At 38.0% G+C, this 18329-nt stretch overlaps 1 protein-coding gene across 6 annotated transcripts in view; it reads left to right on the top strand.

Moving 5' to 3' along the window:
- Positions 1-18329, top strand: part of NUMB (NUMB endocytic adaptor protein) — a 174798-nt gene that overhangs the window by 83618 nt on the left and 72851 nt on the right. For 5 of the 6 annotated variants that reach the window (XM_082619474.1, XM_082619472.1, XM_082619473.1 and 2 more), the window contains exon 3: positions 3614-3698. The exons of the other annotated variant lie outside the window; for it this stretch is intronic. The gene's annotated coding sequence lies outside the window, so the exon portion shown is untranslated. The remainder of the gene's footprint in view (positions 1-3613; positions 3699-18329) is intronic. 6 annotated transcript variants of the gene reach the window in all.

Below are 18329 nucleotides of genomic sequence, written 5' to 3'. Positions count from 1 at the left end.
TAATAACATAAACACACTGAAGGGAGAAAGTAAGCCAAATAACCTTTGAGCATCCTGTACTTCGAAATTCAAGATAAAAAGAGCTGTAAACAAATAACAAACCCTAATTTGTAGGCTGTTTGTAATGGTGTGAATTGGTAATTTTGAAACTATTTTCTATCTATTTTAGGACTCAACAAATGAATGAGTGTATTGAGGAAAATGGGAGCCAGGTTTTTCATTGTTGGAGAAGGGAGTTTTAGATATAAGGAAGAAAAGACTCCAATGAACCCTGTGATGCTGGATTTGAATCGGAGGTTATGAACTCATGGCTTTTAACATTTATTTATATAAAGACAGAGCAACATACATGTATGCATGTATACACTTACATATCTTTCTCTTAGAGACATGTATATATTTGTATGTATACATATATATGTGTATGCATATACGTAGATGTGTGTATTTGTGTATATTCCAGCTTTGTTTGCTAAGAGGCCTAGAAGCAGTTACAGTGAACACACCTAACTCCCATATGCTGGTTTCAAAACCATTCTCCACTTAAAGGAAACCACAGCTCCTTGGAGAAATGGCTGATCCCAGGAGGAACTGGATCGGGGAAAGTACAAGAGGAGGCTGGAACATATTATTGTTTCAGAAAGTAAGGAGATAGTCAAAGAATGGTGGGGACAGTCAAAAGGAACAGGAACCACTTTGGAGAAGCATCCACTGGCCAAATGAATAATGATAGTTATAGATTATAACCCATTGAAAAAATAAGAACCATACAAATATAAGTGAGTGAATGAATAAATTACTAAGTTGTGGAGAAGTGAAAGTTATTCATTAAAATGGCTCATAGGCGTAGAACTGTTGGAATTAGAAAATGACCATTTTGGAACAGTTAAAATAGTACTTTTGCACAAGAATCTTATGCAGGTACCAAAACTATGGGGTAAAAGTTTGATGAGGAATATATTTACGTAGTCTCAAGACAGTTCCTAACAAAATATTTACTTATTACAAAGAGAAAAACAATAACTTCACAGTGGAGAAATTTGGCAGATACTCCTTAACCAAGTGATCAAAGTTAGCATCACTGGTAATAGAACCCACTAGCCTCTTGCAGTTTCTGATATGATGCAGTGAGAAGCACCTACCAGGACTTTGTGACATTCCTACAAAAATGCATAGCTTGAATTTAAACATGAGAGACCATCAGACAAACCTAAATTGAGGAACATTCTACAAAATAAATGGTCTGTGTTCTTTAAAAATATCAGTCTTGGGCTTCCCTGGTGGCGCAGTGGTTGAGAGTCCGCTTGCCAATGCAGGGGACGCGGATTCGTGCCCCGGTCCAGGAAGATCCCACATGCCGCGGAGTGGCTGGGCCCGTGAGCCATGGCCGCTGAGCCGTGGCTGCTGAGCCTGCGCGTCCGGAGCCTGTGCTCCACAACGGGAGAGGCCACAACAGTGAGAGGCCCGCGTGCCGCAAAAAAAAAAAAAAAATCAGTCTTAAAAGACATAGACTAAGGAACTGTTCCATATGGTAGGATTCTAAAGAGACATTACCACTAAATGCAGTACATGATCCTGAATTGAATTCTGGACTGGGGAGATCAGAGGACATTTTTAAATGGACATTTAAAGGACATTTAATGGCTTTATAGGACATTTTTAAGGCAGTTAATGACATTTGAATATGGGCTGTAATTATATAGTAGAAATTTTAACATCGACACGATACTGATTTGGTTAGCTATACTGTAGTTATCTAAGTGAAAGTCTGTGTTCCTAGGAAACTACTTGAAAATATTGAGGGCCGAAATGCTATAGTGTCTGCAACTCACTCTCACATGGTTCAGAAAAAAATGTGTGAGGAAGGAAGAGACTGACAAAGCAAATGGGGTAAAATGTAAATAATTAGTGATATTTGCCCATTTTCTCTAAGTTACATAAAAAATTTACCTAAAAATTCCTAAATTAAAATATTTGAGTTGTGATTGAACCGACTTGACCTTATCAGTGATTTGTAGAACTCATGAAAAGGACAGAAAAATTATTCTCATCATTTACAGAAAGTAGAGTAGTGAAGGAAATGCTGATCAGGTAGAAAAACTCCAAATTGTTAAGATACAGAGTCGAAGGACCTGATTTTTTTGTTTGTATTTCCGTCCTGGCGTAGTAACCTCGAGCACCTCATGTCCTATGTTAATTTCCTTAAGCTTTTATAAAATAGGTAGTTTAAGGATTTCCTGAACATTTCCTATATAACTAATAAGTTTTCTTTAAAAAGGTGCTTTGTAAAAATTAGATGGCCTTTGTTCCAGACAGGTAATTTTACAAATTTATTAAGAAAATTTGAAGGCCATTCTTGCAATTATTTGTTAAAAGGGGATATTTTGGGGGATGGAAGTTCTTTCCTTATTAAATCTTTGAGCTACAGTGAGCACAGTCATTTTAATAATTATTTTTATGTAATACGTTATTTTAATAATTAATATAATTCATATTTTAGACTAGTAACCTTCATAAAAACTCACCTTGATGATAGTATTTTTTTTTAAATATATTTATTTATTTTTGGCTGCATTTGTCTTCATTGCTGCACGTGGGCTTCTCACTGTGGTGGCTTCTCTTGTGGCGGAGCATGGGCTCTAGAGCACAGGCTCAGTAGTTGTGGCACACAGGCTTAGTTGCTCTGTGGCATGTGGGATCTTCCTGGACCAGGGATCGAACCTGTGTCCCCTGCATTGGCAGGTGGATTCTTAACCACTGTGCCACCAGGGAAGCCCTGATGATAGGATTGATGAGCTGTTTAACAAAATTATCCTATAGGATTTTTGTATAATATAATTCCTATTTTTCCTTTTTTAAAATGATCATTGTATTGTATTGCTAAAATCACCCCCGTCAAAGAAACACCTAACCTTATCACAGGTGGACGTATTACTGGTAAATGCAGGTATTGATAGAAATCTCATTATTCATTGTAAAATTATTTTGTTGAGGTTCTAAAGACAGCAGTAGTGACAGTTTCACTTGTTTTGACTAGTGTAAAATGCCAGGTGTAAAGGGACACAATCACTCTTTGGTGGTAACGATAGTTGTACCCTACTTTGATGACATGTTTATTTCTTTTTGTTTTTCTCTTAAAAAAATTTCTTCCTACCAGTGCCAGGAATCACTCCTTGACACCGCTCTTCCTGTTTTGGGCCCCTTGAATACTACTAGTCTTAGAAAGTGTATACGTGGAATGGGATTCGTGGGAGTCGTCAACAAACAACGTCTTCTCTATTTGTCTCTTTCTCTATGTATATATGGTATTTTATATTTCAAAGATTCAGTAATTTACCTCTAGGCATTTGACTTTTATCCAGGGGAATTATTTATTATGAATTAGAGGGTATTATGGTTCTGTTTGTATGTGAGTCTTATAGTTGCTGTGGTGACTTGGAGTGGTCATCTTCGTTATTTATAATAAAGCCCTGATTTCTGGGGGAAATTGTGAACCTCCTTTTTTTATTTTGTGTATCTGTTGTTTTGTTTGGATTTACATATCAATGTAATGTAGCAATAATTATGTTACTAACAACAATTTTGTGAGATGTTTATTATTCTCATTTTACAGATGAGGAAACTGAGGCTTGGTGAAGTTACGAAACTTGTCCAAAGTCACACAGCTTGTAAAGGGCACAGTCAAGATTCAGAGCCAGGTCTGTCCAACTTCAAAACTCTTAATCATGGCCATGAAACTTTGAAATAGCTGTGAAGTATCAACCTATGATAAGTTGTATTGATATTAATATTGCTTAACTGTCGTTTAACTCTTATTGATAATTTTTTTAATGGTGAGTTTTTTCATCCATAGTAATTTTGTGTATCTTTTAAATATTGTGAAAAGAAATATAATATAGTAATTGAGGGTCTGGGCTCTGGAGACAGCTACTTGGGTATGAATCACTAAGCGTCTCCACTTACTTGTGTGACGTTGGGAAAGTTACTTAACTTTTCTGTACCTCAGTTTTCCTATCTGTAAAATGGTGATAGTAATATTATCCACCTGATGAGGGTTATTGGGAAGATTAATGATTTACTGAATACAAAGCACTTATAACAGTGCCTGCCACACACTAAGCATTCAATAAATGTTAACTATTAGTATTATCATCTCCTAGCAACCAGTAAAACAGATGATCATTATTTTTAATACTCTTAGGAAATTTGGATAAAGCAAAGTTTAAGCAGCTCATGAAATCTACGTAAACCAAAATTAAAATTGAATGAGTTAGACCTAAAGAAAATCATTCATTTGATCAAGTTCAGATCTATTATAAAAGCAGACTGGGCAACTGCTTATCCGTCTCACATGTACAAAGGGTATTGTATGTGTAAACACCACACATAGGTCCACTAGCGGTACCCTTTGAGCTCAGTATGATCATTGTATGATGAATATGTTTTGTCTGTTTTCCTCTTGTAAGAGGAATTTGTATTCAAAATAAATGTTTACATTTTTAGGTGACTTTTAAGGAGATGGTGTTTTGGCAGTGTTCACAGATAATTATCAAGAATGAAAACTTTACGTGTTATGTAAAATGTTGGCAACATTTCATCACTTGCAGGAGTGGTTATTAGAACTTACATTGTGGTGATTGTGCACACTGAATGACCTTCGAATCAGTGGGACCACAGCACATTCAACTAGAACTCAGCCATGTACTGATCATATGCTCCGCACTCATACTTGTTCCTTGAAGCTGTCAGAATTCTGAAGTGTGATATCAACTCTTGCTACAATTAGTTAAAAAGTATATATAATTTGTGCTTAATAAGTTTATACCAATTGCAAAAATATCCATCAAAGGGAGTAATTTGAGTCAAGTTACCTAAAAATTCAAAAGCTGTTATTAAAAATGGGACTTGCTTTTATATGAGCCCAAGATTCCAGAAGCTTTAATCTACACATGCATTTACTTTATTCTCTTTATTTTATGATATTGAGCCTTCCTTTCTTTGAACATAGTATATCTTTCTAGCTATTTAAAAATATCTTTCAGTAAAGTTTCTCCTTCTCTGTAAAGGTCTCTCAAATCTTCTCTTAAATTTAATTATTAGATACTTTATTTGTTGTTACTATTGTAAATAGTATTTTTTCCTCTTTTTTTCCATTTTCTGTTTGCTGATATAAGCTTTTTTGGTATATAGATCTATGTTTAGTACCTAGTTACTAAAGTATGATGATTATAATTGTGTCTTCCTTTCCAATGCTTACAGTGTTTCTTTTTCTTGCCTTACTATGCTAGTTAGGACTTTGACTACAGTATTCAATACAAGTGTTAACAGTGGGCATTCGTTTTTTGTTTTTGTTTTTTTTTAATTTTTTTTAAAGATTAATTTTTTATTATTTATTTAATTTATTTTTGGCTGTGTCGGGTCTTAGTTGAGACATACAGGCTCTTTGTTGTGGTGTGCGGGCTCCTCTCAAGTTGTGGCATGCGAGTTTTCTCTTCTCTAGTTGTGGTGCGCAGGCTCCAGGGCACGTGGCCTCTGTAGTTGTGGTGCATGGGTTCCAGAGCACATGGGCTCTGTAGTTGGCAGCACGTGGGCTGTAGTTGCGGCACGTGGGCTTAGTTGCCACGCGGCATGTGGGATCTTAGTTCCCTGACCAGGGATTGAACCAGCATCCCCTGCATTGTAAGGCAGATTCTTTGCCACTGGATCACCAGCGAAGTCCCAGCAGTGGGCATTCTTATATTGCACTTAGTTTTTAAAAGGAAGTGCTCCTTATGTTTTACCATTAAGAATAATCTTTGCTATAGATTTTTGATAGATACTCTGTAGGTTAAAGGCATTTCTGTTGGCTATTTGGCTAAGATTTTGTATGTGTGTGAAGAATGAGTATTGAATTTTATCAGATGCTTTTCCTACATTTGTGGGATGGTCATGTGGTTGTCCTCATTCTGTTAATATGATGAATAACATTTATCAAGTTTCTAATGTTGAATCACCCTTGCATTGCTGGGATGAACCCAACTTAATCATGATGGTCTTTTTAAAAAATATGTAGTTGAGGAACTTCCCTGGTGGTCCAGTGGTTGAGACTTCACACTTCCACTGCAGGGGCTGCAGGTTCGATCCCTGGTCAGGGAACTAAGATCCCACATGCCATATGGAGTGGCCAAAAAAAAAAGTGTAGTTGAATTTAACTTATTAATATTTCGTTTAGAATTGTATGTATGTTCACAGATGAAATTGGTCCGTAATTTTTATTTCTTATAGTATTGCCCTTATTTGATTTGGTATCTAGATTTTGCAAACCTTAAAGAATGAGGTGGGAACTAACCCCCCCATCCCCACCTCCCAGAAGGATTTGTGTAAGACTCGAATGATAGGGCTTCCCTGGTGGCGTAGTGGTTAAGAATCCGCCTGCCAATGCAGGGGACACAGGTTTGGGCCCTGGTCTGGGAAGATCCCACATGCCGCAGAGCAACTAAGCCCGTGCGCCACAACTACTGAGCCTGTGCTCTAGAGCCCACGAGCCACAACTACTGAAGCCTGCGCGCCTAGAGCCCATGCTCCGCAACGAGAAGCCACTGTAATGAGGAGCCCGCGCACTGCAACAAAGAGTAGCCTCCGCTCCCCACAACTAGAGAAAGCCCACGCACAACAATGAAGACCCAACGCAGCCAAAAATGAAATAAATAAAAGTAAAAAAGTAAAGACTGGAATGATCTATTTTTTGAAAGTTTGGTTGAATTTCTGTTTGACTCTCTGGGCTTTAGTGTTTTGGGAGGAGAGGTGTGAGCTTAGTGTTTTGGGGGGAATGTAAATTGATATAGCCACTATGGAGAACAGTATGGAGGTTCCATAAAAAACTAAAAATAGAACTACCATATGACCCAGCAATCCCACTACTGGGCATATACCCTGAGAAAACCATAATTCAAAGAGTCATGTACAACAGTGTTCACTGCAGCTCTATTTACAATAGCCAGGACATGGAAGCAACCTCAGTGTCCATCAACAGATGAATGGATAAAGAAGATGTGGCACATATATACAATGGAATATTACTCAGCCATAAAAAGAAACGAAATTGAGTTATTTGTAGTGAGGTGGATGGACCTAGAGTCTGTCATACAGAGTGAAGTAAGTCAGAGAAAAACAAATACCGTATGCTAACACATATATATGGACTCTAAGGAAAAAGAAAAAAAAGGTCATGAAGAACCTAGGGGTAAAACAGGAATAAAGACACAGACCTACTAGAGAATGGATTTGAGGATATGGGGAGGGGGAAGGGTAAGCTGGGAGAAAGTGAGAGAGTGGCATGGACATATATACACTACCAAACGTAAAACAGATAGCTAGTGGGAAGCAACCGCATAACACAGGGAGATCAGATCAGTGCTTTGTTACCACCTAGATGGGTGGGATAGGGAGGGTGGGAGGGAGGGAGACGCAAGAGGGAAGAGATATGGGGACATAAGTATATGTATAAGTGATTCACTTTGTTATAAAGCAGAAACTAATACACCATTGTAAAGCAATTATACTCCAATAAAGGTGTTAAAAAAAAAAGAACTATAGGGGATTGTATTTAGAAAGAGAGGAAAAGAAGGCCTCATCAATGAGGTGACATTTAGGTTGAGACTTGAAGTATGAGTGGAAGACAGAAGTTTTTTGGGGGGGTTTTGTTGTTTTTTTAAATATTTATTTATTTGTCTGTGCCGGGTCTTAGTTGGTGGCATGCGGGATCTAGTTCCCTCACCCCAGGGTTCGAACCTGGGCCCCCTGTGTTGGGAGCACAGAGTCTTAACCCCTGGACCACCAGGGAGGTCCCAAAGACAAAAGCATTTTAGACAGTGGGAAACAGTAGGCCCAAAGTGGGAAAGAGCTTGCAGTTAACTGAAAGAATACTAGTTAGTTGAGGAGAGTGTCACCTCGAGGTAGGAGAGCAGGCAGGGGCTATACCTTAATACGCTAACATCTGCTGCGCATTAGTGAAGTGCTGGCCACTGTTCCAAGCACTTCTTGAGCAGTTTGTGCTATACTGACTCTCTGAATGCTGAGAGTTTGGATTTAATTTGAAGATGCATTGGGAAGCCATGGAACTATTACTCAGTGCCATGATCCATTTTTAAAGATTACGCTGGCTACTTTGTACATAGTTGATTAGAAGGGGACAGCAGAGGAAATAGAAATGAGTACTAGTTGATGGTGGTTCAGGTAGGATATGAAGTAACCTTGGACCGTGGTTCTGATGGTAGAGGTGAAGAGCAGTGGACAGATTTAAGATATATTTACAAGTCTTTTGTTGATGGCTTGGATGAAGGGAGAGGGTTGTGAGGGAAAGGAAGGAGTCAGATTGGAGAGGGTTAAAGAATTGAAGAGATGATATGTGTAGATAATCTGTGAAGTTATTTGTCAGTAAAGGAGAGCAGAGCTGTTTTCAACCTTATGTCTATCATTTTTCCAGTGGCATTTCTTTTTAAAAAATTCTTGGAACCAAATATATTTTTATTCTAGTCTGCCTCTCCAGATTGCAGCACCTTTTTCTTATCCCACACTTGACAGATGCTTAGAGGAGGAAAGTCAGTTGAAAAGTAGGCTAGCATTCTCAGCAGTTCTGCCCTTTTTCATCAAGATGTTCCTTGCTAAATCAGTCCTTGCTATTATCAGAGCAAAACAATTTTGTTCTATAAGTAAAGTTTAATTCTTGAAGGAACAGCATCTTAGGAAGTCAGTCTCTGTATATGTGTGTTGTGGGATTAAGGTTGATGGTCATATGTATTTTTATCTGTTAAGTCTCAACATGCCTTAAAAGATAAAGGTAAGAATAGCTGAACTGCAAATTCAGTTCACCAATTGCTTTCTCAGTTGAAAGGCAAGTGATCAACTAAAAGATAAAATTCATTGTGTAACTGAAAGAAAAACTCTCAGAAGAGATAGCTTTCTTTTTTAAATGTTTCTTAAATATATATAGGTTCAGCTTTTGAAACCAACTTTGACTGCAATTTTATTTTTTTTTAATTTATCTATCTATCTATCTATCTATCTATTTTGGCTGCTCCGGGTCTTAGTGGCAGTATGCGGGATCTTCGCTGCGGCATGCGAACTCTTAGTTGTGGCGTTCATGCGGGATCTAGTTCCCTGACCAGAGATTGAACCCGGGCCCTCTGCATTGGGAGTGCGGAGTCTTATCCACTGGACCACCAGGGAAGTCCCTGACTGCAGTTTTAAGTAGACAGGGTCTTTCCTCATTTTATGAAGCTCTAGTTTTCCACTATTTTTAAGGAGTGAGTAAAGAAGCCATGTATCAAAAGGGAGAATTTTGTGTACAATATGAAAATTAGTAAAGCAGAAATCAGAAATTAAAGTCAGATAATAGATAAGGATCATGGAATACTATTTAAATCAGTGGTTCTTAAATTTTTGGTAGTTACAGAATCCTTTGAGATACCAAAGAAAGTTGAAGAATCTGGCCCCAGAAAGTGCACAGATACATGTGCATTCAGATTTGTACATAATCTTAGGGCATTGCTAAATCTGAAGAGCCTATGCAGATGCCCTAGTCGAGAACACGTGGTCTGAATGGTAATCAGGGCTGAGGAGTAGAATGTGCCTAGAGAGCTTCAACATTCATACTGTGACAGTAATCTCTTCTCAAATACCAATCTTTAGGGCAGCCCAGACTCAATTTGTTGTTGTTGTTTTGTTTTTTGTTTTTTTTTGTGGGTTTTTTTTGTTTGTTTGTTTTTTTGCGGTACACGGGCCTCTCACTGTTGTGGCCTCTCCCGTTGCGGAACACAGGCTCCGGATGTGCAGGCTCAGCGGGCCCATGGCTCACGGGCCCAGCTGCTCTGCGGCATGTGGGATCCTCCCGGACCGGGGCACGAACCCGTGTCCCTTGCATCGGCAGGTGGACTCTCACCCACTGCGCCACCAGGGAAGCCCCCCTGAGCGTGAACTTTTAAAATGAACTTTATTAGTCCTATAGGTTAAATACTGGACATATTTATTTCACAGTTGGTGATGAATCTGTACTTTGTTACTTTTCATTTGGCTCAGTGCCTAAGTGGAACACGGAGCTAGTGATACAACTTAATAAATTATAAATTGTTTCCTGTTAGGCAGACTACGCCAGTTAGACCAATATTTAATGAAATCCAGAACTCTTAGGATTCACTGATTGAGTAGGTGATTGACTAGATGACCTACCTCTAAGTCCTTTGGCCATGGTAAGAGTATAGGATTCCTTACATTTTTTCACTTACTTAACTCGATCAAATAAAAGGATTTCTTTCCTTCACTCTAAATCTTGAAAGCAAGTTTCACATCACAAGAAAAAGTAGAAATCAAAGAAAGAAAATTCAAAAATGAAATACTTTATGGTATAATACTATACTTTAAATGGTGATTTAATATATGGCATTTTTAGCTTACATTTTTAGTGACTGAACAAATTATTATTATTATTATTATTATTACTATCATTGGCAGATGGACAGTCAGTGCAATTTTTTTTTGTAACTTATAGAATTCTGGAGTAGAAGTGTGATGAAGAATATAGTGGAATTGTATATATTCACATTCAACTGTGTTCAGAGAACAGTAGAATAAAAGTGAGAGTTGAAAACAATATAATTAAATTTAAATTTAGATTCTCTGTTGTTCTCAATGAGTTTCTGCTGTAGTGTTCTTGTGCCTCCCATATTGTGAGCATGCTCTGCGGTTCTAGTGCTAGGTAGATATTTTTCTCATAGCATAATTCCTAAACATTAGCAAGCTACTTCAACTGTGTTCAGTTGAAAACAGCAAACTGTTCCATATTACAAATAATCCTTGGCTGTGTTGCACTTATTGAAAGAGAGTGTACTGTGATACTCTGTGGATGATTTAAAGTATTCCCAGTGTTGGAACTTCCCTGGTGGCACAGTGGTTAAGCATCCGCCTGCGAACAGGGAACACGGGTTAGAGCCCTGGTCTGGGAAGATCCCACATGCCGCGGAGCAACTAAGCCTGTGCACCACAACTACTGAGCCTGCGCTCCAGAGCCCAAGAGCCACAACTACTGAGCTCGCCTGCCGCACCTACTGAAGCCCATGCGCCTAGAGCCCATGCTCCACAACAAAGAGAAGCCACCACAATGAGAAGTCCGCGCACCGCAACAAAGAGTAGCCCCCACTCTCGCAACTAGAGAAAGCCCACGCACAGCAACAAAGACCCAAGGCAGCCAAAAATAAAAAAAGTATTCCCAATGTGATTTTGAATTTATGTGATTGTTTGCTTTTAGTGCTATCTTTGGAACTTAACCCTGTGAGATTAGAGTGTCCTGAAAAAATAAATTTGGCTAATCTAAGGAAATTTGTGAGTTTATTTTTTTTCAGCTGTTCAGAATGGTACCCATGGTTTTATATTTTAGTTTTAGTTTATATATTTTTACATTTGAAACCAACTAATACTGTTTAAACAATTAGAGTAATTTTACGATTTTCCCTAACTTTGATTTTTCTTTTTCTTTCTTAAAGGGAAACTATCTTAAGTGTCAAGTTCAAGTTTCCTGTATGTGTCTTGTCTATATCTGTGTATATCAAGTATGTGCTATTTAGCGTTTGTTTTTTTTTTCTTATAGTGAATTTTTTAGAAATTTTGAACATTGTCTTGTTCAATCTTCCTTATAATTTATATATAAGAGGGCCCTAAAGTTAGAGGTGTAATTGTGTCAATAGAACAAAGAAAAGCAAACAAGCATAATTTAGAAGGAAAAAAAACTCTAGAGAGAAAAGTCCCCATTTTTCTAAGAGTTGTAGCTCTCTATTGGCCTTGCAGAAGCTCTGGTTCATTTTATTTTATTTTCTCTTAAAAAATTTTTTTTTCTTTTTTAAATTATTTTTTTCTTTTTCTTCTGGCTCATTTTATTTTATTTTATTTGGCCACACCACGTGGCTTGCAGGATCTTAGTTGCCCAATCAGGGATGGAACCTGAGCCCTCAGCTGTGAAAGCATGGAGTCCTAACCACTGGACCGCCAGGGAATTTCCATCTGGTTCATTTTCTATTGGGCTGGACAAACTGAATTTCAGTAACTCTATTCTTTTTAGTAAAAGTGAGACTTAAATTTTATAACTAAATGTGACTTGTTTTTCTTTCTTTCTTTCTTTCTTTCACTTATTTATTTTTTTGGCTGCATTGGGTCTTTGTTGTTGCACACGGGCTTTCTCTAGTCGTGGTGAGAGGGGGCTACTCTTCGTTGCAGTGCGTGGGCTTCTCATTGTAATGGCTTCTCTTGCTGCAGAGCATGGGCTCTAGGCACGCAGGCTTCAGTGGTTGTGGCGTGTGGGCTCAGTAGTTGTGGCTCGCAGGCTCTAGAGCACAGGCTCAGTAGCTGTGGTGCACAGGCTTAGTTGCTCTGTGGCATGTGGAATCTTCCCGTACCAGGGCTTGAACCTGTGTCCCCTCCATTGGCAGGCGGATTCTTAACCACTGTGCCACCAGGGAAGTCCCGTGCCTTGTTTTTCTTACCCCTTGTTAGATATCTCATAATTACAGGTGTGTATGTATTTATATTTCTACACTCCCCGTCTCTATCCTCAGAAGGATTTTTTTTTTTTTTTGCGGTACGCGGGCCCCTCACTGTTGTGGCCTCTCCCGTTGTGGAGCACAAGCTCCGGACACGCAGGCTCAGCGGCCATGGCCCACGGGCCCAGCCGCTCCGCGGCATGTGGGATCCTCCTGGACCAGGGCACGAACCTGTGTCCCCTGCATCGGCAGGCGGACCCTCAACCACTGTGCCACCAGGGAAGCCCCTCAGAAGGATTTTAGGTGACTTGCTTTCCACCTAATTAAAATTATAAAATAGTTGATGTATACAAAAGAATATATGTACCATGTGTAGGTTATAGAGCATAATGAAATGAAAACTTGTGTATCTTCTACTCAGCTTAAGCACTACTAAAACTTTTGAAGTCCTCATGTGAACCTTTCCTGATTATGTCCCCCTTTCTTTTCCCTCAGAAGTAACAGTGCCCTTAATTATGTTTATCATTCTCTTGTTTTTCTTTCTATTTCTATACACATATCCCTAAATGTTATCATGTTTAGTTTTGCATAATTTTGAGAGGTAATGTGAGGGGACTAAGAGCACAAATTCTGGCGCCAGGCAAATTTGCCACTTAACTAATCATGTGATTTGGGCTAATTACTTAACTTTTCAGTGCTTGTTTCCTCATTCATGAAATAGAGATTAAAAATAGAATCTACCTGGTAGGGCTATTGTGAGAATAAAATGAGTCATTATATGCAAAGTGCACAGTGTACAGTGCCTGGTACGCATGCAGTATTCTCTGAGTTGTTAGTATTTGTATGAAGGTATCATAATATAAACAGTTTGCTTCCCTCCTCCCTCAACATTATGATTGTGAGATTCATCCATGTTGATAGTTAGAGCTGTAGATGATTTATTTTTACTTCTTTTTCTCTCAATTAAATTTTTTATTTTTAAAAATGTTTAAATTGAGGTCTTATTTTTATTTCTGCATGGTATTCTAATAGTGTGAATATTCTGTATTTCTTGTGTTGATGGATAATTAGATTCTAGTGTTTATTTTACTGTTACAAATAATAAACAATGCTACGCAGACATTATCTTGCACACCTTCTTGTGCGCATGTTTAAGAGTTTCTCTAGGATATACACCTAGAGAAGGAACTGCTGAGTTGTAAGGGTATGTGAGTCTTCAACTTTCCTAGACAATGCCAAATTACTTATCAAAATGGTTGCAGTAGCTTATGCTCCTGTAAGAGTATGAGAGTGCCCATTGCTCCATATTTTATTGTCTGATTCTTTAATATTTGCAAAACTGACAGATGTAAAATGGTATGTAGTGTCTTTTTAAAAATTATTTATTTTATTTATTTTTGGCTGTGTTGGGTCTTTGTTGCTGCACGCAGGCTTTCTCTAATTATGTCAATGGGCTTCTCATTGTGGTGGCTTCTCTTGTTGTGGAGTTTGGGCTCTAGGCATGCAGGCTTCAGTAGTTGTGGTGCATGGGCTCAGTAGCTGTGGCTCGTGGGCTCTAGAGCACAGGCTCAGTAGTTGTGGCTCACGAGCTTAGCTGCTCTGTGGCATGTGGGATCTTCCCGGGCCAGGGCTCGAACCCGTGTCCCCTGCATTGGCGGTGGATTCTTAACCACTGCGCCACCAGGGAAGCCCAGAGACAGTATTTCTTAACAATCTGTAAACTTGCACGTGAAACTCCTGTTAAAGTACCATTCACAGTAGATGCCTAATATTTATTATTTCTTCTTCTTCTTTTCTTGGTCTTTCCTGGGTAGAGCAAATTACCACGTGTGCTTGTAATCCTTCATACACTCGTATACTTAGGTAGTGTTCAAGAAATCTATTTATCTTGTCAAGCATGAGGTTAATTACCATGAAAAGTATGATAATTTAGCTGATCTTTTGATTAATATTATAGATAAGATTTCCTATTTGAAACAGTCAAGCAAATACTTTTAGAAAACTGCCTTTAATTCCAGCATTGGAATTTAGTACACCTTTCTCCGATTTAAATACTCTAAATCTGATTTCAACAGATATTATATCAGCAAATAGTGCATTTTCTAGAGCAGGCATGAAAACAAGATTCAGGAGCACTTCTGGTACTAACCGTCTGGATTCAGTTCACTGTCATCTGCTGGATTATTATAGTAGCCTCCTAATTGTCTCCCTGCTTCATTCTTGTTCTCTTCAATCTATTCTTAACCCAGCGGCCAAATGTAAAATATAGGTGCTTCCTTTTAGAACCCTCCAGTGGCTCCCCATTTCTCTCAGAGGAAAAACCAAAGTGTTTGGCCCACAGGGTCCTATATTACTTTGTCCTGTGTAACCCATCTGGTCTCATCTCTCCTATTCTCTTGTCTTCATTTTGCACTGGACACACAGACCTTCTTTTGTTTGTCAGACACTCTAGGCAAGCTATCCCCTCAGGACCTTTGCATTAATTATTTTCTTTTTCTGGAACGCTCATCCTACTGCATGGCTCACTTTTTTAGCTTCTTCAATTCTTTGCTCAGGTGTTACTTTCTTAATTTAAAATTTCATCCCTGCCTCCAGTATTTCTAATCCCCCTCTTAACCCTGTTCATCTTTTTTTTTTTTTTCTTGCGGTACTTGGGCCTCTCAATGTTGTGGCCTCTCCCGCTGTGGAGCACAGGCTCCAGACACGCAGGCCCAGCGGCCATGGCCCACAGGCCCAGCCGCTCCGCGGTATGTGGGATCCTCCCGGACCGGGGCACGAACCCGTGTCCCCTGCATCGGCAGGTGGACTCTCAACCACTGCGCCACCAGGGAAGCCCTGTTCATCTTTTTCTGCATAACATTTACCACCTCTAACATACCACAGAGGTGGTGGTGTTCGGGTAAATGTTTCACAATTAGTTCTCCAAGTATAGTTCCAACATGAATGATGGTTGATATTTTTGCTTGTTTAGTGAGTAAGATGAAAGTGAAGCAATGAAGATGTGTGTCAAAATTTCACTCATTTGTCATTGACGTAAGAGACTTCTTTGCTATATTGGATAATAGTTTTCAAGTAATGGAAAAATATTTCCGCAAAATTTTTGTGCTATTCACAATGTAATGGTTATAGACACCACAAACTTTTAAGTTCAATCTGCATCTTAACATTTTCTCCATCAGTTTCTTAGATCTAAACAATCACAGAACAATAAATCAAGCAGTGATTGGTAGTTTTTGCCGAATTCTGTAGTGTAAATACTTCCACCATTGCCGATTTCAAGTTATCAACATGAAGTCACTGAACTGAACATGTTGTTGGGAAGAGATGTACAATAGCCCGGCATTAGATAGTATTTCTACCTTACAGATAGAAAATCATAAATAACCCCAAGAACATAGATAATAGTAAAATGTAGTTTAAAAAAAAGGAAGTGATGAATTTTTACCTTTGTTTTAAAGTAACTTATATAATTATAAGTTATTATATAACTTATATAATTATAACTTATAATTATAATTTAATTTGTAATAAAGGCTATGTTTAGCACCCAGTTCACAAACTTGCTGAAAATTTGACAGTTGGATCTTGCCAGTCAGCACACCACTGTGAATAATCTGGCTATTTATTTTCTGTCTATCTCCTTCATAGAGGCAGGGGTTTTGTTCTGTATTGTTTACTGCAGCATGGCATGGTAGGCAGTCAGTAAGTACTTGTTGACTGAATTTTAGTTAAAATATTTGAGGTCTTTTATATATAATTTTAAATTCATATAAATAAATGAACTAAGTGCTGAGTGAAAAATAAATTTTGTCTTCAAATAAATTGAAACTTTTTTCTTCATTTTTAAATATGAAGTTTTGATTATAACTAGCATAAAATTCTTGTTTCTCTGAATTATTGACCTAGATTATAAATAAAATCATGCTACTCTGAAAGGGATGGAAAGATTTTCAAATTTGCCTTGCTGAGAGAAAGATATCATGTGATCCCTCTTTTAGAAAAAGAAAAAATTGAAGCATATATGCATAGAAAAAAAACAAAGGAGAAAACTCTAAAATGTTGATGGAGGTTATTTCTGTTTAGTGGGATTACGGGTCATTTGTATTTCGTTCTTTGGATTTTTCTGTTTTTCTTGTTCTTTACAAGTCACATCTATTACATGATAAAATTATTTTAAAATCAGCTTCCTTATCATACCCTAGTATAGTATTTTAGTTGAACGAGGAGGAAGTAAAATATTACAAGTAGAATATACAGGGTAAAGAAAGAGAAAGAAGTGAGAAAGCCACAGAATATTTGAAAGGTCTGATCTTCATAGGATTATGCAGGGAAGCACTGGGAGACAAGGCTGGACTGTTGAAGATCCTAAAGTTTAATGTCTGAGTCTGGCATTCAGGAGCCTCCACAACTTGAACCCAACCTTTTTCCAGCCCAACAGTTTTTGAACACATTCAAGGAAGAATTTTAGGAATTTTAATCTGGCACAACTATGTAAGGAGATTAGAGGAAAGGGGACTTGGAGTCCAGGGGCTGTTGCAGAGGTTCATGGATGAAGTGATTTTTCTGCCAGGGCAATTAGGAATAGAAATGCTGAATGGCTGAATACCAGAGATATTGATACCTATTCCCACCCAGTAGCACCTATTGATGGACTTGGTATGGAAGAATTATGAAAAAGTGTCAGAGACGAACCTTAGAGTATGCTCTTCTCATTTCAAAGCTTTGATGGATGTAAAGTTGTTACGTAGAAATAGGAAAGTCAGGAAGAAGAGCTTGTTTGAAATTGATTTGGAGACATTTGAATTGGAGTTGGAAGTACAAGACTAGAAATCACAAAGAAGTCAGGGCTAAATATGAACTCTCTATGGGAGATAGAGAAAGAAAAGAATTTATGCTTATAATTAGTTGAATTTTAACCAATTAAAAAAATCTCAGTTCAGTATATAATCTGTTTGTGAATTCAGAGAAGGAAAGGTACAGTTTGTCATGAGCTATAACCTTACATATTGACAGGGACATTTTTAGTTTGCTAATAAGGTGACTTATGTTGATTGATTTTCAAATGTTTACTAACTGCATTTATTAGAAAAACTCCATGTAGTTATGATATATTTTTAATGTATTTAGTTTGATTTACTAAAATTTTGTTTAGAATTTCTGTATGTATGTTCATGAGAGATATTGGTCTGTCTATTTAAGAAGCTTAAATAATGTCTTTGTTTGGTTTTGGTATCAGGTAATCTTAGCCTGATAGAATGACTTGAGAAATATTCCCTCCTCTTCAATTTTTTGGGAAGAGTTTGTGTAGAATTGGTATGATTTCTTCCTTAAATGTTTGACAGAATTCACCAGTGAATCTATTTAGCCCAGGAGTTGTATTTGTGGAAAGTTTTTAAACTATAAATTCAGTTTCATTAATAGATATAGGACTATTTGGGGTCATCTATTTCTTCTTGAATAAGCTATGAAAGTTTGTAACTTGAAAGGAATTTTTCCATTTCATCTGAGTTGTTGAATTTATGGGCATAAACTTGTTCATAATATTCCCTTATTATTTTTAATATCTGTAGAATATTAGAGACGACACCTCTCTCATTCTTTTTTTTTTTTTTTAATTTTATTTATTTATTTATTTATTTATTTATTTATGGCTGTGTTGGGTCTTCATTTCTATGCGAGGGCTTTCTCCAGCCGTGGCAAGTGGGGGCCACTCTTCATTGCAGTGCGCGGGGCCTCTCACTATCACGGCCTCTCCCGCTGCAGAGCACAGGCTCCAGACGCGCAGGCTCAGCAATTGTGGCTCACGGGCCCAGCTGCTCCGCG

The sequence above is a fragment of the Mesoplodon mirus genome (assembly GCF_964341445.2).
Source record: "Mesoplodon mirus genome assembly, chromosome: 4".
NCBI classification, from domain to species: Eukaryota; Metazoa; Chordata; class Mammalia; order Artiodactyla; family Ziphiidae; genus Mesoplodon; species Mesoplodon mirus.
This window is presented reverse-complemented; position numbering and strand designations above follow the sequence as displayed.